This window comes from Oryza glaberrima, unplaced genomic scaffold, assembly GCF_000147395.1.
Source record: "Oryza glaberrima unplaced genomic scaffold, OglaRS2 ChrUN-Ctg39, whole genome shotgun sequence".
NCBI classification, from domain to species: domain Eukaryota; kingdom Viridiplantae; phylum Streptophyta; class Magnoliopsida; order Poales; family Poaceae; genus Oryza; species Oryza glaberrima.
The window spans coordinates 58421-75499 of record NW_026267044.1 but is presented as its reverse complement, the minus strand read 5'-3'; the positions used below and the strand labels follow the sequence as shown (position 1 = coordinate 75499).

General features: G+C 51.1%; 53 non-coding genes across 53 annotated transcripts; all 53 read left to right on the top strand.

Annotated features, from left to right (window-relative positions):
• The first annotated feature begins 2 nt into the window (after window positions 1-2).
• Window positions 3-121, top strand: LOC127758792 (5S ribosomal RNA). Its single transcript, XR_008014122.1, has one exon. It is a non-coding gene; the product is annotated as a 5S ribosomal RNA (ribosomal RNA).
• A 206-nt stretch (window positions 122-327) lies between these two features.
• LOC127758790 (5S ribosomal RNA) lies at window positions 328-446 on the top strand. Its single transcript, XR_008014121.1, has one exon. It is a non-coding gene; the product is annotated as a 5S ribosomal RNA (ribosomal RNA).
• Window positions 447-652: 206 nt separating this feature from the next.
• On the top strand, window positions 653-771 carry LOC127758789 (5S ribosomal RNA). Its single transcript, XR_008014120.1, has one exon. It is a non-coding gene; the product is annotated as a 5S ribosomal RNA (ribosomal RNA).
• A 206-nt stretch (window positions 772-977) lies between these two features.
• LOC127758788 (5S ribosomal RNA) lies at window positions 978-1096 on the top strand. Its single transcript, XR_008014119.1, has one exon. It is a non-coding gene; the product is annotated as a 5S ribosomal RNA (ribosomal RNA).
• Window positions 1097-1302: 206 nt separating this feature from the next.
• LOC127758787 (5S ribosomal RNA) lies at window positions 1303-1421 on the top strand. The gene has a single exon (XR_008014118.1). It is a non-coding gene; the product is annotated as a 5S ribosomal RNA (ribosomal RNA).
• Window positions 1422-1627: 206 nt separating this feature from the next.
• On the top strand, window positions 1628-1746 carry LOC127758786 (5S ribosomal RNA). The gene has a single exon (XR_008014117.1). It is a non-coding gene; the product is annotated as a 5S ribosomal RNA (ribosomal RNA).
• A 206-nt stretch (window positions 1747-1952) lies between these two features.
• LOC127758785 (5S ribosomal RNA) lies at window positions 1953-2071 on the top strand. Its single transcript, XR_008014116.1, has one exon. It is a non-coding gene; the product is annotated as a 5S ribosomal RNA (ribosomal RNA).
• Window positions 2072-2277: 206 nt separating this feature from the next.
• Window positions 2278-2396, top strand: LOC127758784 (5S ribosomal RNA). Its single transcript, XR_008014115.1, has one exon. It is a non-coding gene; the product is annotated as a 5S ribosomal RNA (ribosomal RNA).
• A 206-nt stretch (window positions 2397-2602) lies between these two features.
• On the top strand, window positions 2603-2721 carry LOC127758783 (5S ribosomal RNA). Its single transcript, XR_008014114.1, has one exon. It is a non-coding gene; the product is annotated as a 5S ribosomal RNA (ribosomal RNA).
• Window positions 2722-2927: 206 nt separating this feature from the next.
• LOC127758782 (5S ribosomal RNA) lies at window positions 2928-3046 on the top strand. Its single transcript, XR_008014113.1, has one exon. It is a non-coding gene; the product is annotated as a 5S ribosomal RNA (ribosomal RNA).
• Window positions 3047-3252: 206 nt separating this feature from the next.
• LOC127758780 (5S ribosomal RNA) lies at window positions 3253-3371 on the top strand. The gene has a single exon (XR_008014111.1). It is a non-coding gene; the product is annotated as a 5S ribosomal RNA (ribosomal RNA).
• A 206-nt stretch (window positions 3372-3577) lies between these two features.
• On the top strand, window positions 3578-3696 carry LOC127758779 (5S ribosomal RNA). The gene has a single exon (XR_008014110.1). It is a non-coding gene; the product is annotated as a 5S ribosomal RNA (ribosomal RNA).
• A 206-nt stretch (window positions 3697-3902) lies between these two features.
• LOC127758778 (5S ribosomal RNA) lies at window positions 3903-4021 on the top strand. The gene has a single exon (XR_008014109.1). It is a non-coding gene; the product is annotated as a 5S ribosomal RNA (ribosomal RNA).
• Window positions 4022-4227: 206 nt separating this feature from the next.
• On the top strand, window positions 4228-4346 carry LOC127758777 (5S ribosomal RNA). The gene has a single exon (XR_008014108.1). It is a non-coding gene; the product is annotated as a 5S ribosomal RNA (ribosomal RNA).
• A 206-nt stretch (window positions 4347-4552) lies between these two features.
• Window positions 4553-4671, top strand: LOC127758776 (5S ribosomal RNA). The gene has a single exon (XR_008014107.1). It is a non-coding gene; the product is annotated as a 5S ribosomal RNA (ribosomal RNA).
• A 206-nt stretch (window positions 4672-4877) lies between these two features.
• LOC127758773 (5S ribosomal RNA) lies at window positions 4878-4996 on the top strand. Its single transcript, XR_008014105.1, has one exon. It is a non-coding gene; the product is annotated as a 5S ribosomal RNA (ribosomal RNA).
• A 206-nt stretch (window positions 4997-5202) lies between these two features.
• Window positions 5203-5321, top strand: LOC127758772 (5S ribosomal RNA). The gene has a single exon (XR_008014104.1). It is a non-coding gene; the product is annotated as a 5S ribosomal RNA (ribosomal RNA).
• Window positions 5322-5527: 206 nt separating this feature from the next.
• On the top strand, window positions 5528-5646 carry LOC127758771 (5S ribosomal RNA). Its single transcript, XR_008014103.1, has one exon. It is a non-coding gene; the product is annotated as a 5S ribosomal RNA (ribosomal RNA).
• Window positions 5647-5852: 206 nt separating this feature from the next.
• LOC127758770 (5S ribosomal RNA) lies at window positions 5853-5971 on the top strand. The gene has a single exon (XR_008014102.1). It is a non-coding gene; the product is annotated as a 5S ribosomal RNA (ribosomal RNA).
• Window positions 5972-6177: 206 nt separating this feature from the next.
• Window positions 6178-6296, top strand: LOC127758769 (5S ribosomal RNA). The gene has a single exon (XR_008014101.1). It is a non-coding gene; the product is annotated as a 5S ribosomal RNA (ribosomal RNA).
• Window positions 6297-6502: 206 nt separating this feature from the next.
• LOC127758767 (5S ribosomal RNA) lies at window positions 6503-6621 on the top strand. The gene has a single exon (XR_008014099.1). It is a non-coding gene; the product is annotated as a 5S ribosomal RNA (ribosomal RNA).
• A 206-nt stretch (window positions 6622-6827) lies between these two features.
• LOC127758766 (5S ribosomal RNA) lies at window positions 6828-6946 on the top strand. The gene has a single exon (XR_008014098.1). It is a non-coding gene; the product is annotated as a 5S ribosomal RNA (ribosomal RNA).
• A 206-nt stretch (window positions 6947-7152) lies between these two features.
• On the top strand, window positions 7153-7271 carry LOC127758765 (5S ribosomal RNA). Its single transcript, XR_008014097.1, has one exon. It is a non-coding gene; the product is annotated as a 5S ribosomal RNA (ribosomal RNA).
• A 206-nt stretch (window positions 7272-7477) lies between these two features.
• Window positions 7478-7596, top strand: LOC127758764 (5S ribosomal RNA). Its single transcript, XR_008014096.1, has one exon. It is a non-coding gene; the product is annotated as a 5S ribosomal RNA (ribosomal RNA).
• Window positions 7597-7802: 206 nt separating this feature from the next.
• Window positions 7803-7921, top strand: LOC127758763 (5S ribosomal RNA). Its single transcript, XR_008014095.1, has one exon. It is a non-coding gene; the product is annotated as a 5S ribosomal RNA (ribosomal RNA).
• Window positions 7922-8127: 206 nt separating this feature from the next.
• Window positions 8128-8246, top strand: LOC127758762 (5S ribosomal RNA). Its single transcript, XR_008014094.1, has one exon. It is a non-coding gene; the product is annotated as a 5S ribosomal RNA (ribosomal RNA).
• A 206-nt stretch (window positions 8247-8452) lies between these two features.
• LOC127758761 (5S ribosomal RNA) lies at window positions 8453-8571 on the top strand. The gene has a single exon (XR_008014093.1). It is a non-coding gene; the product is annotated as a 5S ribosomal RNA (ribosomal RNA).
• Window positions 8572-8777: 206 nt separating this feature from the next.
• On the top strand, window positions 8778-8896 carry LOC127758760 (5S ribosomal RNA). The gene has a single exon (XR_008014092.1). It is a non-coding gene; the product is annotated as a 5S ribosomal RNA (ribosomal RNA).
• Window positions 8897-9102: 206 nt separating this feature from the next.
• Window positions 9103-9221, top strand: LOC127758758 (5S ribosomal RNA). The gene has a single exon (XR_008014091.1). It is a non-coding gene; the product is annotated as a 5S ribosomal RNA (ribosomal RNA).
• Window positions 9222-9427: 206 nt separating this feature from the next.
• Window positions 9428-9546, top strand: LOC127758757 (5S ribosomal RNA). The gene has a single exon (XR_008014090.1). It is a non-coding gene; the product is annotated as a 5S ribosomal RNA (ribosomal RNA).
• A 206-nt stretch (window positions 9547-9752) lies between these two features.
• Window positions 9753-9871, top strand: LOC127758755 (5S ribosomal RNA). The gene has a single exon (XR_008014088.1). It is a non-coding gene; the product is annotated as a 5S ribosomal RNA (ribosomal RNA).
• Window positions 9872-10077: 206 nt separating this feature from the next.
• On the top strand, window positions 10078-10196 carry LOC127758754 (5S ribosomal RNA). Its single transcript, XR_008014087.1, has one exon. It is a non-coding gene; the product is annotated as a 5S ribosomal RNA (ribosomal RNA).
• Window positions 10197-10402: 206 nt separating this feature from the next.
• On the top strand, window positions 10403-10521 carry LOC127758753 (5S ribosomal RNA). The gene has a single exon (XR_008014086.1). It is a non-coding gene; the product is annotated as a 5S ribosomal RNA (ribosomal RNA).
• Window positions 10522-10727: 206 nt separating this feature from the next.
• LOC127758752 (5S ribosomal RNA) lies at window positions 10728-10846 on the top strand. The gene has a single exon (XR_008014085.1). It is a non-coding gene; the product is annotated as a 5S ribosomal RNA (ribosomal RNA).
• A 206-nt stretch (window positions 10847-11052) lies between these two features.
• LOC127758751 (5S ribosomal RNA) lies at window positions 11053-11171 on the top strand. Its single transcript, XR_008014084.1, has one exon. It is a non-coding gene; the product is annotated as a 5S ribosomal RNA (ribosomal RNA).
• A 206-nt stretch (window positions 11172-11377) lies between these two features.
• Window positions 11378-11496, top strand: LOC127758750 (5S ribosomal RNA). Its single transcript, XR_008014083.1, has one exon. It is a non-coding gene; the product is annotated as a 5S ribosomal RNA (ribosomal RNA).
• Window positions 11497-11702: 206 nt separating this feature from the next.
• Window positions 11703-11821, top strand: LOC127758749 (5S ribosomal RNA). The gene has a single exon (XR_008014082.1). It is a non-coding gene; the product is annotated as a 5S ribosomal RNA (ribosomal RNA).
• A 206-nt stretch (window positions 11822-12027) lies between these two features.
• On the top strand, window positions 12028-12146 carry LOC127758748 (5S ribosomal RNA). Its single transcript, XR_008014081.1, has one exon. It is a non-coding gene; the product is annotated as a 5S ribosomal RNA (ribosomal RNA).
• Window positions 12147-12352: 206 nt separating this feature from the next.
• LOC127758747 (5S ribosomal RNA) lies at window positions 12353-12471 on the top strand. The gene has a single exon (XR_008014080.1). It is a non-coding gene; the product is annotated as a 5S ribosomal RNA (ribosomal RNA).
• Window positions 12472-12677: 206 nt separating this feature from the next.
• On the top strand, window positions 12678-12796 carry LOC127758746 (5S ribosomal RNA). The gene has a single exon (XR_008014079.1). It is a non-coding gene; the product is annotated as a 5S ribosomal RNA (ribosomal RNA).
• Window positions 12797-13002: 206 nt separating this feature from the next.
• LOC127758744 (5S ribosomal RNA) lies at window positions 13003-13121 on the top strand. The gene has a single exon (XR_008014077.1). It is a non-coding gene; the product is annotated as a 5S ribosomal RNA (ribosomal RNA).
• A 206-nt stretch (window positions 13122-13327) lies between these two features.
• LOC127758742 (5S ribosomal RNA) lies at window positions 13328-13446 on the top strand. Its single transcript, XR_008014076.1, has one exon. It is a non-coding gene; the product is annotated as a 5S ribosomal RNA (ribosomal RNA).
• Window positions 13447-13652: 206 nt separating this feature from the next.
• Window positions 13653-13771, top strand: LOC127758741 (5S ribosomal RNA). The gene has a single exon (XR_008014075.1). It is a non-coding gene; the product is annotated as a 5S ribosomal RNA (ribosomal RNA).
• Window positions 13772-13977: 206 nt separating this feature from the next.
• On the top strand, window positions 13978-14096 carry LOC127758740 (5S ribosomal RNA). The gene has a single exon (XR_008014074.1). It is a non-coding gene; the product is annotated as a 5S ribosomal RNA (ribosomal RNA).
• A 206-nt stretch (window positions 14097-14302) lies between these two features.
• LOC127758739 (5S ribosomal RNA) lies at window positions 14303-14421 on the top strand. Its single transcript, XR_008014073.1, has one exon. It is a non-coding gene; the product is annotated as a 5S ribosomal RNA (ribosomal RNA).
• A 206-nt stretch (window positions 14422-14627) lies between these two features.
• LOC127758738 (5S ribosomal RNA) lies at window positions 14628-14746 on the top strand. Its single transcript, XR_008014072.1, has one exon. It is a non-coding gene; the product is annotated as a 5S ribosomal RNA (ribosomal RNA).
• Window positions 14747-14952: 206 nt separating this feature from the next.
• On the top strand, window positions 14953-15071 carry LOC127758737 (5S ribosomal RNA). Its single transcript, XR_008014071.1, has one exon. It is a non-coding gene; the product is annotated as a 5S ribosomal RNA (ribosomal RNA).
• Window positions 15072-15277: 206 nt separating this feature from the next.
• Window positions 15278-15396, top strand: LOC127758736 (5S ribosomal RNA). The gene has a single exon (XR_008014070.1). It is a non-coding gene; the product is annotated as a 5S ribosomal RNA (ribosomal RNA).
• A 206-nt stretch (window positions 15397-15602) lies between these two features.
• On the top strand, window positions 15603-15721 carry LOC127758735 (5S ribosomal RNA). Its single transcript, XR_008014069.1, has one exon. It is a non-coding gene; the product is annotated as a 5S ribosomal RNA (ribosomal RNA).
• A 206-nt stretch (window positions 15722-15927) lies between these two features.
• Window positions 15928-16046, top strand: LOC127758734 (5S ribosomal RNA). Its single transcript, XR_008014068.1, has one exon. It is a non-coding gene; the product is annotated as a 5S ribosomal RNA (ribosomal RNA).
• Window positions 16047-16252: 206 nt separating this feature from the next.
• On the top strand, window positions 16253-16371 carry LOC127758732 (5S ribosomal RNA). The gene has a single exon (XR_008014066.1). It is a non-coding gene; the product is annotated as a 5S ribosomal RNA (ribosomal RNA).
• Window positions 16372-16577: 206 nt separating this feature from the next.
• LOC127758731 (5S ribosomal RNA) lies at window positions 16578-16696 on the top strand. The gene has a single exon (XR_008014065.1). It is a non-coding gene; the product is annotated as a 5S ribosomal RNA (ribosomal RNA).
• Window positions 16697-16902: 206 nt separating this feature from the next.
• LOC127758730 (5S ribosomal RNA) lies at window positions 16903-17021 on the top strand. Its single transcript, XR_008014064.1, has one exon. It is a non-coding gene; the product is annotated as a 5S ribosomal RNA (ribosomal RNA).
• The last annotated feature ends 58 nt before the right edge of the window (window positions 17022-17079 follow it).

The following is a 17079-nucleotide window of genomic DNA, read 5'->3' as shown; positions in this document are numbered from 1 at the left end:
TCGGATGCGATCATACCAGCACTAAAGCACCGGATCCCATCAGAACTCCGAAGTTAAGCGTGCTTGGGCGAGAGTAGTACTAGGATGGGTGACCTCCTGGGAAGTCCTCGTGTTGCATCCCTCCTTTTTGTCGTCTCTCTCTCCCCTCTTTTGACTCGCGCCGCTGCGTCCCTCGTGTTGTGCCGCTCCTTGGGCGAGAGCTGCGGAGAATCGGATGTAACATTTTCTGTAGATGTCCGTGGATATATCATTTGCCTGATTCCGAGTCCGTATGAGAAAGTTACGCCTATTTTAAGAAATGACATCCGAATGACGCCTAGACATATCGGATGCGATCATACCAGCACTAAAGCACCGGATCCCATCAGAACTCCGAAGTTAAGCGTGCTTGGGCGAGAGTAGTACTAGGATGGGTGACCTCCTGGGAAGTCCTCGTGTTGCATCCCTCCTTTTTGTCGTCTCTCTCTCCCCTCTTTTGACTCGCGCCGCTGCGTCCCTCGTGTTGTGCCGCTCCTTGGGCGAGAGCTGCGGAGAATCGGATGTAACATTTTCTGTAGATGTCCGTGGATATATCATTTGCCTGATTCCGAGTCCGTATGAGAAAGTTACGCCTATTTTAAGAAATGACATCCGAATGACGCCTAGACATATCGGATGCGATCATACCAGCACTAAAGCACCGGATCCCATCAGAACTCCGAAGTTAAGCGTGCTTGGGCGAGAGTAGTACTAGGATGGGTGACCTCCTGGGAAGTCCTCGTGTTGCATCCCTCCTTTTTGTCGTCTCTCTCTCCCCTCTTTTGACTCGCGCCGCTGCGTCCCTCGTGTTGTGCCGCTCCTTGGGCGAGAGCTGCGGAGAATCGGATGTAACATTTTCTGTAGATGTCCGTGGATATATCATTTGCCTGATTCCGAGTCCGTATGAGAAAGTTACGCCTATTTTAAGAAATGACATCCGAATGACGCCTAGACATATCGGATGCGATCATACCAGCACTAAAGCACCGGATCCCATCAGAACTCCGAAGTTAAGCGTGCTTGGGCGAGAGTAGTACTAGGATGGGTGACCTCCTGGGAAGTCCTCGTGTTGCATCCCTCCTTTTTGTCGTCTCTCTCTCCCCTCTTTTGACTCGCGCCGCTGCGTCCCTCGTGTTGTGCCGCTCCTTGGGCGAGAGCTGCGGAGAATCGGATGTAACATTTTCTGTAGATGTCCGTGGATATATCATTTGCCTGATTCCGAGTCCGTATGAGAAAGTTACGCCTATTTTAAGAAATGACATCCGAATGACGCCTAGACATATCGGATGCGATCATACCAGCACTAAAGCACCGGATCCCATCAGAACTCCGAAGTTAAGCGTGCTTGGGCGAGAGTAGTACTAGGATGGGTGACCTCCTGGGAAGTCCTCGTGTTGCATCCCTCCTTTTTGTCGTCTCTCTCTCCCCTCTTTTGACTCGCGCCGCTGCGTCCCTCGTGTTGTGCCGCTCCTTGGGCGAGAGCTGCGGAGAATCGGATGTAACATTTTCTGTAGATGTCCGTGGATATATCATTTGCCTGATTCCGAGTCCGTATGAGAAAGTTACGCCTATTTTAAGAAATGACATCCGAATGACGCCTAGACATATCGGATGCGATCATACCAGCACTAAAGCACCGGATCCCATCAGAACTCCGAAGTTAAGCGTGCTTGGGCGAGAGTAGTACTAGGATGGGTGACCTCCTGGGAAGTCCTCGTGTTGCATCCCTCCTTTTTGTCGTCTCTCTCTCCCCTCTTTTGACTCGCGCCGCTGCGTCCCTCGTGTTGTGCCGCTCCTTGGGCGAGAGCTGCGGAGAATCGGATGTAACATTTTCTGTAGATGTCCGTGGATATATCATTTGCCTGATTCCGAGTCCGTATGAGAAAGTTACGCCTATTTTAAGAAATGACATCCGAATGACGCCTAGACATATCGGATGCGATCATACCAGCACTAAAGCACCGGATCCCATCAGAACTCCGAAGTTAAGCGTGCTTGGGCGAGAGTAGTACTAGGATGGGTGACCTCCTGGGAAGTCCTCGTGTTGCATCCCTCCTTTTTGTCGTCTCTCTCTCCCCTCTTTTGACTCGCGCCGCTGCGTCCCTCGTGTTGTGCCGCTCCTTGGGCGAGAGCTGCGGAGAATCGGATGTAACATTTTCTGTAGATGTCCGTGGATATATCATTTGCCTGATTCCGAGTCCGTATGAGAAAGTTACGCCTATTTTAAGAAATGACATCCGAATGACGCCTAGACATATCGGATGCGATCATACCAGCACTAAAGCACCGGATCCCATCAGAACTCCGAAGTTAAGCGTGCTTGGGCGAGAGTAGTACTAGGATGGGTGACCTCCTGGGAAGTCCTCGTGTTGCATCCCTCCTTTTTGTCGTCTCTCTCTCCCCTCTTTTGACTCGCGCCGCTGCGTCCCTCGTGTTGTGCCGCTCCTTGGGCGAGAGCTGCGGAGAATCGGATGTAACATTTTCTGTAGATGTCCGTGGATATATCATTTGCCTGATTCCGAGTCCGTATGAGAAAGTTACGCCTATTTTAAGAAATGACATCCGAATGACGCCTAGACATATCGGATGCGATCATACCAGCACTAAAGCACCGGATCCCATCAGAACTCCGAAGTTAAGCGTGCTTGGGCGAGAGTAGTACTAGGATGGGTGACCTCCTGGGAAGTCCTCGTGTTGCATCCCTCCTTTTTGTCGTCTCTCTCTCCCCTCTTTTGACTCGCGCCGCTGCGTCCCTCGTGTTGTGCCGCTCCTTGGGCGAGAGCTGCGGAGAATCGGATGTAACATTTTCTGTAGATGTCCGTGGATATATCATTTGCCTGATTCCGAGTCCGTATGAGAAAGTTACGCCTATTTTAAGAAATGACATCCGAATGACGCCTAGACATATCGGATGCGATCATACCAGCACTAAAGCACCGGATCCCATCAGAACTCCGAAGTTAAGCGTGCTTGGGCGAGAGTAGTACTAGGATGGGTGACCTCCTGGGAAGTCCTCGTGTTGCATCCCTCCTTTTTGTCGTCTCTCTCTCCCCTCTTTTGACTCGCGCCGCTGCGTCCCTCGTGTTGTGCCGCTCCTTGGGCGAGAGCTGCGGAGAATCGGATGTAACATTTTCTGTAGATGTCCGTGGATATATCATTTGCCTGATTCCGAGTCCGTATGAGAAAGTTACGCCTATTTTAAGAAATGACATCCGAATGACGCCTAGACATATCGGATGCGATCATACCAGCACTAAAGCACCGGATCCCATCAGAACTCCGAAGTTAAGCGTGCTTGGGCGAGAGTAGTACTAGGATGGGTGACCTCCTGGGAAGTCCTCGTGTTGCATCCCTCCTTTTTGTCGTCTCTCTCTCCCCTCTTTTGACTCGCGCCGCTGCGTCCCTCGTGTTGTGCCGCTCCTTGGGCGAGAGCTGCGGAGAATCGGATGTAACATTTTCTGTAGATGTCCGTGGATATATCATTTGCCTGATTCCGAGTCCGTATGAGAAAGTTACGCCTATTTTAAGAAATGACATCCGAATGACGCCTAGACATATCGGATGCGATCATACCAGCACTAAAGCACCGGATCCCATCAGAACTCCGAAGTTAAGCGTGCTTGGGCGAGAGTAGTACTAGGATGGGTGACCTCCTGGGAAGTCCTCGTGTTGCATCCCTCCTTTTTGTCGTCTCTCTCTCCCCTCTTTTGACTCGCGCCGCTGCGTCCCTCGTGTTGTGCCGCTCCTTGGGCGAGAGCTGCGGAGAATCGGATGTAACATTTTCTGTAGATGTCCGTGGATATATCATTTGCCTGATTCCGAGTCCGTATGAGAAAGTTACGCCTATTTTAAGAAATGACATCCGAATGACGCCTAGACATATCGGATGCGATCATACCAGCACTAAAGCACCGGATCCCATCAGAACTCCGAAGTTAAGCGTGCTTGGGCGAGAGTAGTACTAGGATGGGTGACCTCCTGGGAAGTCCTCGTGTTGCATCCCTCCTTTTTGTCGTCTCTCTCTCCCCTCTTTTGACTCGCGCCGCTGCGTCCCTCGTGTTGTGCCGCTCCTTGGGCGAGAGCTGCGGAGAATCGGATGTAACATTTTCTGTAGATGTCCGTGGATATATCATTTGCCTGATTCCGAGTCCGTATGAGAAAGTTACGCCTATTTTAAGAAATGACATCCGAATGACGCCTAGACATATCGGATGCGATCATACCAGCACTAAAGCACCGGATCCCATCAGAACTCCGAAGTTAAGCGTGCTTGGGCGAGAGTAGTACTAGGATGGGTGACCTCCTGGGAAGTCCTCGTGTTGCATCCCTCCTTTTTGTCGTCTCTCTCTCCCCTCTTTTGACTCGCGCCGCTGCGTCCCTCGTGTTGTGCCGCTCCTTGGGCGAGAGCTGCGGAGAATCGGATGTAACATTTTCTGTAGATGTCCGTGGATATATCATTTGCCTGATTCCGAGTCCGTATGAGAAAGTTACGCCTATTTTAAGAAATGACATCCGAATGACGCCTAGACATATCGGATGCGATCATACCAGCACTAAAGCACCGGATCCCATCAGAACTCCGAAGTTAAGCGTGCTTGGGCGAGAGTAGTACTAGGATGGGTGACCTCCTGGGAAGTCCTCGTGTTGCATCCCTCCTTTTTGTCGTCTCTCTCTCCCCTCTTTTGACTCGCGCCGCTGCGTCCCTCGTGTTGTGCCGCTCCTTGGGCGAGAGCTGCGGAGAATCGGATGTAACATTTTCTGTAGATGTCCGTGGATATATCATTTGCCTGATTCCGAGTCCGTATGAGAAAGTTACGCCTATTTTAAGAAATGACATCCGAATGACGCCTAGACATATCGGATGCGATCATACCAGCACTAAAGCACCGGATCCCATCAGAACTCCGAAGTTAAGCGTGCTTGGGCGAGAGTAGTACTAGGATGGGTGACCTCCTGGGAAGTCCTCGTGTTGCATCCCTCCTTTTTGTCGTCTCTCTCTCCCCTCTTTTGACTCGCGCCGCTGCGTCCCTCGTGTTGTGCCGCTCCTTGGGCGAGAGCTGCGGAGAATCGGATGTAACATTTTCTGTAGATGTCCGTGGATATATCATTTGCCTGATTCCGAGTCCGTATGAGAAAGTTACGCCTATTTTAAGAAATGACATCCGAATGACGCCTAGACATATCGGATGCGATCATACCAGCACTAAAGCACCGGATCCCATCAGAACTCCGAAGTTAAGCGTGCTTGGGCGAGAGTAGTACTAGGATGGGTGACCTCCTGGGAAGTCCTCGTGTTGCATCCCTCCTTTTTGTCGTCTCTCTCTCCCCTCTTTTGACTCGCGCCGCTGCGTCCCTCGTGTTGTGCCGCTCCTTGGGCGAGAGCTGCGGAGAATCGGATGTAACATTTTCTGTAGATGTCCGTGGATATATCATTTGCCTGATTCCGAGTCCGTATGAGAAAGTTACGCCTATTTTAAGAAATGACATCCGAATGACGCCTAGACATATCGGATGCGATCATACCAGCACTAAAGCACCGGATCCCATCAGAACTCCGAAGTTAAGCGTGCTTGGGCGAGAGTAGTACTAGGATGGGTGACCTCCTGGGAAGTCCTCGTGTTGCATCCCTCCTTTTTGTCGTCTCTCTCTCCCCTCTTTTGACTCGCGCCGCTGCGTCCCTCGTGTTGTGCCGCTCCTTGGGCGAGAGCTGCGGAGAATCGGATGTAACATTTTCTGTAGATGTCCGTGGATATATCATTTGCCTGATTCCGAGTCCGTATGAGAAAGTTACGCCTATTTTAAGAAATGACATCCGAATGACGCCTAGACATATCGGATGCGATCATACCAGCACTAAAGCACCGGATCCCATCAGAACTCCGAAGTTAAGCGTGCTTGGGCGAGAGTAGTACTAGGATGGGTGACCTCCTGGGAAGTCCTCGTGTTGCATCCCTCCTTTTTGTCGTCTCTCTCTCCCCTCTTTTGACTCGCGCCGCTGCGTCCCTCGTGTTGTGCCGCTCCTTGGGCGAGAGCTGCGGAGAATCGGATGTAACATTTTCTGTAGATGTCCGTGGATATATCATTTGCCTGATTCCGAGTCCGTATGAGAAAGTTACGCCTATTTTAAGAAATGACATCCGAATGACGCCTAGACATATCGGATGCGATCATACCAGCACTAAAGCACCGGATCCCATCAGAACTCCGAAGTTAAGCGTGCTTGGGCGAGAGTAGTACTAGGATGGGTGACCTCCTGGGAAGTCCTCGTGTTGCATCCCTCCTTTTTGTCGTCTCTCTCTCCCCTCTTTTGACTCGCGCCGCTGCGTCCCTCGTGTTGTGCCGCTCCTTGGGCGAGAGCTGCGGAGAATCGGATGTAACATTTTCTGTAGATGTCCGTGGATATATCATTTGCCTGATTCCGAGTCCGTATGAGAAAGTTACGCCTATTTTAAGAAATGACATCCGAATGACGCCTAGACATATCGGATGCGATCATACCAGCACTAAAGCACCGGATCCCATCAGAACTCCGAAGTTAAGCGTGCTTGGGCGAGAGTAGTACTAGGATGGGTGACCTCCTGGGAAGTCCTCGTGTTGCATCCCTCCTTTTTGTCGTCTCTCTCTCCCCTCTTTTGACTCGCGCCGCTGCGTCCCTCGTGTTGTGCCGCTCCTTGGGCGAGAGCTGCGGAGAATCGGATGTAACATTTTCTGTAGATGTCCGTGGATATATCATTTGCCTGATTCCGAGTCCGTATGAGAAAGTTACGCCTATTTTAAGAAATGACATCCGAATGACGCCTAGACATATCGGATGCGATCATACCAGCACTAAAGCACCGGATCCCATCAGAACTCCGAAGTTAAGCGTGCTTGGGCGAGAGTAGTACTAGGATGGGTGACCTCCTGGGAAGTCCTCGTGTTGCATCCCTCCTTTTTGTCGTCTCTCTCTCCCCTCTTTTGACTCGCGCCGCTGCGTCCCTCGTGTTGTGCCGCTCCTTGGGCGAGAGCTGCGGAGAATCGGATGTAACATTTTCTGTAGATGTCCGTGGATATATCATTTGCCTGATTCCGAGTCCGTATGAGAAAGTTACGCCTATTTTAAGAAATGACATCCGAATGACGCCTAGACATATCGGATGCGATCATACCAGCACTAAAGCACCGGATCCCATCAGAACTCCGAAGTTAAGCGTGCTTGGGCGAGAGTAGTACTAGGATGGGTGACCTCCTGGGAAGTCCTCGTGTTGCATCCCTCCTTTTTGTCGTCTCTCTCTCCCCTCTTTTGACTCGCGCCGCTGCGTCCCTCGTGTTGTGCCGCTCCTTGGGCGAGAGCTGCGGAGAATCGGATGTAACATTTTCTGTAGATGTCCGTGGATATATCATTTGCCTGATTCCGAGTCCGTATGAGAAAGTTACGCCTATTTTAAGAAATGACATCCGAATGACGCCTAGACATATCGGATGCGATCATACCAGCACTAAAGCACCGGATCCCATCAGAACTCCGAAGTTAAGCGTGCTTGGGCGAGAGTAGTACTAGGATGGGTGACCTCCTGGGAAGTCCTCGTGTTGCATCCCTCCTTTTTGTCGTCTCTCTCTCCCCTCTTTTGACTCGCGCCGCTGCGTCCCTCGTGTTGTGCCGCTCCTTGGGCGAGAGCTGCGGAGAATCGGATGTAACATTTTCTGTAGATGTCCGTGGATATATCATTTGCCTGATTCCGAGTCCGTATGAGAAAGTTACGCCTATTTTAAGAAATGACATCCGAATGACGCCTAGACATATCGGATGCGATCATACCAGCACTAAAGCACCGGATCCCATCAGAACTCCGAAGTTAAGCGTGCTTGGGCGAGAGTAGTACTAGGATGGGTGACCTCCTGGGAAGTCCTCGTGTTGCATCCCTCCTTTTTGTCGTCTCTCTCTCCCCTCTTTTGACTCGCGCCGCTGCGTCCCTCGTGTTGTGCCGCTCCTTGGGCGAGAGCTGCGGAGAATCGGATGTAACATTTTCTGTAGATGTCCGTGGATATATCATTTGCCTGATTCCGAGTCCGTATGAGAAAGTTACGCCTATTTTAAGAAATGACATCCGAATGACGCCTAGACATATCGGATGCGATCATACCAGCACTAAAGCACCGGATCCCATCAGAACTCCGAAGTTAAGCGTGCTTGGGCGAGAGTAGTACTAGGATGGGTGACCTCCTGGGAAGTCCTCGTGTTGCATCCCTCCTTTTTGTCGTCTCTCTCTCCCCTCTTTTGACTCGCGCCGCTGCGTCCCTCGTGTTGTGCCGCTCCTTGGGCGAGAGCTGCGGAGAATCGGATGTAACATTTTCTGTAGATGTCCGTGGATATATCATTTGCCTGATTCCGAGTCCGTATGAGAAAGTTACGCCTATTTTAAGAAATGACATCCGAATGACGCCTAGACATATCGGATGCGATCATACCAGCACTAAAGCACCGGATCCCATCAGAACTCCGAAGTTAAGCGTGCTTGGGCGAGAGTAGTACTAGGATGGGTGACCTCCTGGGAAGTCCTCGTGTTGCATCCCTCCTTTTTGTCGTCTCTCTCTCCCCTCTTTTGACTCGCGCCGCTGCGTCCCTCGTGTTGTGCCGCTCCTTGGGCGAGAGCTGCGGAGAATCGGATGTAACATTTTCTGTAGATGTCCGTGGATATATCATTTGCCTGATTCCGAGTCCGTATGAGAAAGTTACGCCTATTTTAAGAAATGACATCCGAATGACGCCTAGACATATCGGATGCGATCATACCAGCACTAAAGCACCGGATCCCATCAGAACTCCGAAGTTAAGCGTGCTTGGGCGAGAGTAGTACTAGGATGGGTGACCTCCTGGGAAGTCCTCGTGTTGCATCCCTCCTTTTTGTCGTCTCTCTCTCCCCTCTTTTGACTCGCGCCGCTGCGTCCCTCGTGTTGTGCCGCTCCTTGGGCGAGAGCTGCGGAGAATCGGATGTAACATTTTCTGTAGATGTCCGTGGATATATCATTTGCCTGATTCCGAGTCCGTATGAGAAAGTTACGCCTATTTTAAGAAATGACATCCGAATGACGCCTAGACATATCGGATGCGATCATACCAGCACTAAAGCACCGGATCCCATCAGAACTCCGAAGTTAAGCGTGCTTGGGCGAGAGTAGTACTAGGATGGGTGACCTCCTGGGAAGTCCTCGTGTTGCATCCCTCCTTTTTGTCGTCTCTCTCTCCCCTCTTTTGACTCGCGCCGCTGCGTCCCTCGTGTTGTGCCGCTCCTTGGGCGAGAGCTGCGGAGAATCGGATGTAACATTTTCTGTAGATGTCCGTGGATATATCATTTGCCTGATTCCGAGTCCGTATGAGAAAGTTACGCCTATTTTAAGAAATGACATCCGAATGACGCCTAGACATATCGGATGCGATCATACCAGCACTAAAGCACCGGATCCCATCAGAACTCCGAAGTTAAGCGTGCTTGGGCGAGAGTAGTACTAGGATGGGTGACCTCCTGGGAAGTCCTCGTGTTGCATCCCTCCTTTTTGTCGTCTCTCTCTCCCCTCTTTTGACTCGCGCCGCTGCGTCCCTCGTGTTGTGCCGCTCCTTGGGCGAGAGCTGCGGAGAATCGGATGTAACATTTTCTGTAGATGTCCGTGGATATATCATTTGCCTGATTCCGAGTCCGTATGAGAAAGTTACGCCTATTTTAAGAAATGACATCCGAATGACGCCTAGACATATCGGATGCGATCATACCAGCACTAAAGCACCGGATCCCATCAGAACTCCGAAGTTAAGCGTGCTTGGGCGAGAGTAGTACTAGGATGGGTGACCTCCTGGGAAGTCCTCGTGTTGCATCCCTCCTTTTTGTCGTCTCTCTCTCCCCTCTTTTGACTCGCGCCGCTGCGTCCCTCGTGTTGTGCCGCTCCTTGGGCGAGAGCTGCGGAGAATCGGATGTAACATTTTCTGTAGATGTCCGTGGATATATCATTTGCCTGATTCCGAGTCCGTATGAGAAAGTTACGCCTATTTTAAGAAATGACATCCGAATGACGCCTAGACATATCGGATGCGATCATACCAGCACTAAAGCACCGGATCCCATCAGAACTCCGAAGTTAAGCGTGCTTGGGCGAGAGTAGTACTAGGATGGGTGACCTCCTGGGAAGTCCTCGTGTTGCATCCCTCCTTTTTGTCGTCTCTCTCTCCCCTCTTTTGACTCGCGCCGCTGCGTCCCTCGTGTTGTGCCGCTCCTTGGGCGAGAGCTGCGGAGAATCGGATGTAACATTTTCTGTAGATGTCCGTGGATATATCATTTGCCTGATTCCGAGTCCGTATGAGAAAGTTACGCCTATTTTAAGAAATGACATCCGAATGACGCCTAGACATATCGGATGCGATCATACCAGCACTAAAGCACCGGATCCCATCAGAACTCCGAAGTTAAGCGTGCTTGGGCGAGAGTAGTACTAGGATGGGTGACCTCCTGGGAAGTCCTCGTGTTGCATCCCTCCTTTTTGTCGTCTCTCTCTCCCCTCTTTTGACTCGCGCCGCTGCGTCCCTCGTGTTGTGCCGCTCCTTGGGCGAGAGCTGCGGAGAATCGGATGTAACATTTTCTGTAGATGTCCGTGGATATATCATTTGCCTGATTCCGAGTCCGTATGAGAAAGTTACGCCTATTTTAAGAAATGACATCCGAATGACGCCTAGACATATCGGATGCGATCATACCAGCACTAAAGCACCGGATCCCATCAGAACTCCGAAGTTAAGCGTGCTTGGGCGAGAGTAGTACTAGGATGGGTGACCTCCTGGGAAGTCCTCGTGTTGCATCCCTCCTTTTTGTCGTCTCTCTCTCCCCTCTTTTGACTCGCGCCGCTGCGTCCCTCGTGTTGTGCCGCTCCTTGGGCGAGAGCTGCGGAGAATCGGATGTAACATTTTCTGTAGATGTCCGTGGATATATCATTTGCCTGATTCCGAGTCCGTATGAGAAAGTTACGCCTATTTTAAGAAATGACATCCGAATGACGCCTAGACATATCGGATGCGATCATACCAGCACTAAAGCACCGGATCCCATCAGAACTCCGAAGTTAAGCGTGCTTGGGCGAGAGTAGTACTAGGATGGGTGACCTCCTGGGAAGTCCTCGTGTTGCATCCCTCCTTTTTGTCGTCTCTCTCTCCCCTCTTTTGACTCGCGCCGCTGCGTCCCTCGTGTTGTGCCGCTCCTTGGGCGAGAGCTGCGGAGAATCGGATGTAACATTTTCTGTAGATGTCCGTGGATATATCATTTGCCTGATTCCGAGTCCGTATGAGAAAGTTACGCCTATTTTAAGAAATGACATCCGAATGACGCCTAGACATATCGGATGCGATCATACCAGCACTAAAGCACCGGATCCCATCAGAACTCCGAAGTTAAGCGTGCTTGGGCGAGAGTAGTACTAGGATGGGTGACCTCCTGGGAAGTCCTCGTGTTGCATCCCTCCTTTTTGTCGTCTCTCTCTCCCCTCTTTTGACTCGCGCCGCTGCGTCCCTCGTGTTGTGCCGCTCCTTGGGCGAGAGCTGCGGAGAATCGGATGTAACATTTTCTGTAGATGTCCGTGGATATATCATTTGCCTGATTCCGAGTCCGTATGAGAAAGTTACGCCTATTTTAAGAAATGACATCCGAATGACGCCTAGACATATCGGATGCGATCATACCAGCACTAAAGCACCGGATCCCATCAGAACTCCGAAGTTAAGCGTGCTTGGGCGAGAGTAGTACTAGGATGGGTGACCTCCTGGGAAGTCCTCGTGTTGCATCCCTCCTTTTTGTCGTCTCTCTCTCCCCTCTTTTGACTCGCGCCGCTGCGTCCCTCGTGTTGTGCCGCTCCTTGGGCGAGAGCTGCGGAGAATCGGATGTAACATTTTCTGTAGATGTCCGTGGATATATCATTTGCCTGATTCCGAGTCCGTATGAGAAAGTTACGCCTATTTTAAGAAATGACATCCGAATGACGCCTAGACATATCGGATGCGATCATACCAGCACTAAAGCACCGGATCCCATCAGAACTCCGAAGTTAAGCGTGCTTGGGCGAGAGTAGTACTAGGATGGGTGACCTCCTGGGAAGTCCTCGTGTTGCATCCCTCCTTTTTGTCGTCTCTCTCTCCCCTCTTTTGACTCGCGCCGCTGCGTCCCTCGTGTTGTGCCGCTCCTTGGGCGAGAGCTGCGGAGAATCGGATGTAACATTTTCTGTAGATGTCCGTGGATATATCATTTGCCTGATTCCGAGTCCGTATGAGAAAGTTACGCCTATTTTAAGAAATGACATCCGAATGACGCCTAGACATATCGGATGCGATCATACCAGCACTAAAGCACCGGATCCCATCAGAACTCCGAAGTTAAGCGTGCTTGGGCGAGAGTAGTACTAGGATGGGTGACCTCCTGGGAAGTCCTCGTGTTGCATCCCTCCTTTTTGTCGTCTCTCTCTCCCCTCTTTTGACTCGCGCCGCTGCGTCCCTCGTGTTGTGCCGCTCCTTGGGCGAGAGCTGCGGAGAATCGGATGTAACATTTTCTGTAGATGTCCGTGGATATATCATTTGCCTGATTCCGAGTCCGTATGAGAAAGTTACGCCTATTTTAAGAAATGACATCCGAATGACGCCTAGACATATCGGATGCGATCATACCAGCACTAAAGCACCGGATCCCATCAGAACTCCGAAGTTAAGCGTGCTTGGGCGAGAGTAGTACTAGGATGGGTGACCTCCTGGGAAGTCCTCGTGTTGCATCCCTCCTTTTTGTCGTCTCTCTCTCCCCTCTTTTGACTCGCGCCGCTGCGTCCCTCGTGTTGTGCCGCTCCTTGGGCGAGAGCTGCGGAGAATCGGATGTAACATTTTCTGTAGATGTCCGTGGATATATCATTTGCCTGATTCCGAGTCCGTATGAGAAAGTTACGCCTATTTTAAGAAATGACATCCGAATGACGCCTAGACATATCGGATGCGATCATACCAGCACTAAAGCACCGGATCCCATCAGAACTCCGAAGTTAAGCGTGCTTGGGCGAGAGTAGTACTAGGATGGGTGACCTCCTGGGAAGTCCTCGTGTTGCATCCCTCCTTTTTGTCGTCTCTCTCTCCCCTCTTTTGACTCGCGCCGCTGCGTCCCTCGTGTTGTGCCGCTCCTTGGGCGAGAGCTGCGGAGAATCGGATGTAACATTTTCTGTAGATGTCCGTGGATATATCATTTGCCTGATTCCGAGTCCGTATGAGAAAGTTACGCCTATTTTAAGAAATGACATCCGAATGACGCCTAGACATATCGGATGCGATCATACCAGCACTAAAGCACCGGATCCCATCAGAACTCCGAAGTTAAGCGTGCTTGGGCGAGAGTAGTACTAGGATGGGTGACCTCCTGGGAAGTCCTCGTGTTGCATCCCTCCTTTTTGTCGTCTCTCTCTCCCCTCTTTTGACTCGCGCCGCTGCGTCCCTCGTGTTGTGCCGCTCCTTGGGCGAGAGCTGCGGAGAATCGGATGTAACATTTTCTGTAGATGTCCGTGGATATATCATTTGCCTGATTCCGAGTCCGTATGAGAAAGTTACGCCTATTTTAAGAAATGACATCCGAATGACGCCTAGACATATCGGATGCGATCATACCAGCACTAAAGCACCGGATCCCATCAGAACTCCGAAGTTAAGCGTGCTTGGGCGAGAGTAGTACTAGGATGGGTGACCTCCTGGGAAGTCCTCGTGTTGCATCCCTCCTTTTTGTCGTCTCTCTCTCCCCTCTTTTGACTCGCGCCGCTGCGTCCCTCGTGTTGTGCCGCTCCTTGGGCGAGAGCTGCGGAGAATCGGATGTAACATTTTCTGTAGATGTCCGTGGATATATCATTTGCCTGATTCCGAGTCCGTATGAGAAAGTTACGCCTATTTTAAGAAATGACATCCGAATGACGCCTAGACATATCGGATGCGATCATACCAGCACTAAAGCACCGGATCCCATCAGAACTCCGAAGTTAAGCGTGCTTGGGCGAGAGTAGTACTAGGATGGGTGACCTCCTGGGAAGTCCTCGTGTTGCATCCCTCCTTTTTGTCGTCTCTCTCTCCCCTCTTTTGACTCGCGCCGCTGCGTCCCTCGTGTTGTGCCGCTCCTTGGGCGAGAGCTGCGGAGAATCGGATGTAACATTTTCTGTAGATGTCCGTGGATATATCATTTGCCTGATTCCGAGTCCGTATGAGAAAGTTACGCCTATTTTAAGAAATGACATCCGAATGACGCCTAGACATATCGGATGCGATCATACCAGCACTAAAGCACCGGATCCCATCAGAACTCCGAAGTTAAGCGTGCTTGGGCGAGAGTAGTACTAGGATGGGTGACCTCCTGGGAAGTCCTCGTGTTGCATCCCTCCTTTTTGTCGTCTCTCTCTCCCCTCTTTTGACTCGCGCCGCTGCGTCCCTCGTGTTGTGCCGCTCCTTGGGCGAGAGCTGCGGAGAATCGGATGTAACATTTTCTGTAGATGTCCGTGGATATATCATTTGCCTGATTCCGAGTCCGTATGAGAAAGTTACGCCTATTTTAAGAAATGACATCCGAATGACGCCTAGACATATCGGATGCGATCATACCAGCACTAAAGCACCGGATCCCATCAGAACTCCGAAGTTAAGCGTGCTTGGGCGAGAGTAGTACTAGGATGGGTGACCTCCTGGGAAGTCCTCGTGTTGCATCCCTCCTTTTTGTCGTCTCTCTCTCCCCTCTTTTGACTCGCGCCGCTGCGTCCCTCGTGTTGTGCCGCTCCTTGGGCGAGAGCTGCGGAGAATCGGATGTAACATTTTCTGTAGATGTCCGTGGATATATCATTTGCCTGATTCCGAGTCCGTATGAGAAAGTTACGCCTATTTTAAGAAATGACATCCGAATGACGCCTAGACATATCGGATGCGATCATACCAGCACTAAAGCACCGGATCCCATCAGAACTCCGAAGTTAAGCGTGCTTGGGCGAGAGTAGTACTAGGATGGGTGACCTCCTGGGAAGTCCTCGTGTTGCATCCCTCCTTTTTGTCGTCTCTCTCTCCCCTCTTTTGACTCGCGCCGCTGCGTCCCTCGTGTTGTGCCGCTCCTTGGGCGAGAGCTGCGGAGAATCGGATGTAACATTTTCTGTAGATGTCCGTGGATATATCATTTGCCTGATTCCGAGTCCGTATGAGAAAGTTACGCCTATTTTAAGAAATGACATCCGAATGACGCCTAGACATATCGGATGCGATCATACCAGCACTAAAGCACCGGATCCCATCAGAACTCCGAAGTTAAGCGTGCTTGGGCGAGAGTAGTACTAGGATGGGTGACCTCCTGGGAAGTCCTCGTGTTGCATCCCTCCTTTTTGTCGTCTCTCTCTCCCCTCTTTTGACTCGCGCCGCTGCGTCCCTCGTGTTGTGCCGCTCCTTGGGCGAGAGCTGCGGAGAATCGGATGTAACATTTTCTGTAGATGTCCGTGGATATATCATTTGCCTGATTCCGAGTCCGTATGAGAAAGTTACGCCTATTTTAAGAAATGACATCCGAATGACGCCTAGACATATCGGATGCGATCATACCAGCACTAAAGCACCGGATCCCATCAGAACTCCGAAGTTAAGCGTGCTTGGGCGAGAGTAGTACTAGGATGGGTGACCTCCTGGGAAGTCCTCGTGTTGCATCCCTCCTTTTTGTCGTCTCTCTCTCCCCTCTTTTGACTCGCGCCGCTGCGTCCCTCGTGTTGTGCCGCTCCTTGGGCGAGAGCTGCGGAGAATCGGATGTAACATTTTCTGTAGATGTCCGTGGATATATCATTTGCCTGATTCCGAGTCCGTATGAGAAAGTTACGCCTATTTTAAGAAATGACATCCGAATGACGCCTAGACATATCGGATGCGATCATACCAGCACTAAAGCACCGGATCCCATCAGAACTCCGAAGTTAAGCGTGCTTGGGCGAGAGTAGTACTAGGATGGGTGACCTCCTGGGAAGTCCTCGTGTTGCATCCCTCCTTTTTGTCGTCTCTCTCTCCCCTCTTTTGACTCGCGCCGCTGCGTCCCTCGTGTTGTGCCGCTCCTTGGGCGAGAGCTGCGGAGAATCGGATGTAACATTTTCTGTAGATGTCCGTGGATATATCATTTGCCTGATTCCGAGTCCGTATGAGAAAGTTACGCCTATTTTAAGAAATGACATCCGAATGACGCCTAGACATATCGGATGCGATCATACCAGCACTAAAGCACCGGATCCCATCAGAACTCCGAAGTTAAGCGTGCTTGGGCGAGAGTAGTACTAGGATGGGTGACCTCCTGGGAAGTCCTCGTGTTGCATCCCTCCTTTTTGTCGTCTCTCTCTCCCCTCTTTTGACTCGCGCCGCTGCGTCCCTCGTGTTGTGCCGCTCCTTGGGCGAGAGCTGCGGAGAATCGGATGTAACATTTTCTGTAGATGTCCGTGGATATATCATTTGCCTGATTCCGAGTCCGTATGAGAAAGTTACGCCTATTTTAAGAAATGACATCCGAATGACGCCTAGACATATCGGATGCGATCATACCAGCACTAAAGCACCGGATCCCATCAGAACTCCGAAGTTAAGCGTGCTTGGGCGAGAGTAGTACTAGGATGGGTGACCTCCTGGGAAGTCCTCGTGTTGCATCCCTCCTTTTTGTCGTCTCTCTCTCCCCTCTTTTGACTCGCGCCGCTGCGTCCCTCGTGTTGTGCCGCTCCTTGGGCGAGAGCTGCGGAGAATCGGATGTAACATTTTCTGTAGATGTCCGTGGATATATCATTTGCCTGATTCCGAGTCCGTATGAGAAAGTTACGCCTATTTTAAGAAATGACATCCGAATGACGCCTAGACATATCGGATGCGATCATACCAGCACTAAAGCACCGGATCCCATCAGAACTCCGAAGTTAAGCGTGCTTGGGCGAGAGTAGTACTAGGATGGGTGACCTCCTGGGAAGTCCTCGTGTTGCATCCCTCCTTTTTGTCGTCTCTCTCTCCCCTCTTTTGACTCGCGCCGCTGCGTCCCTCGTGTT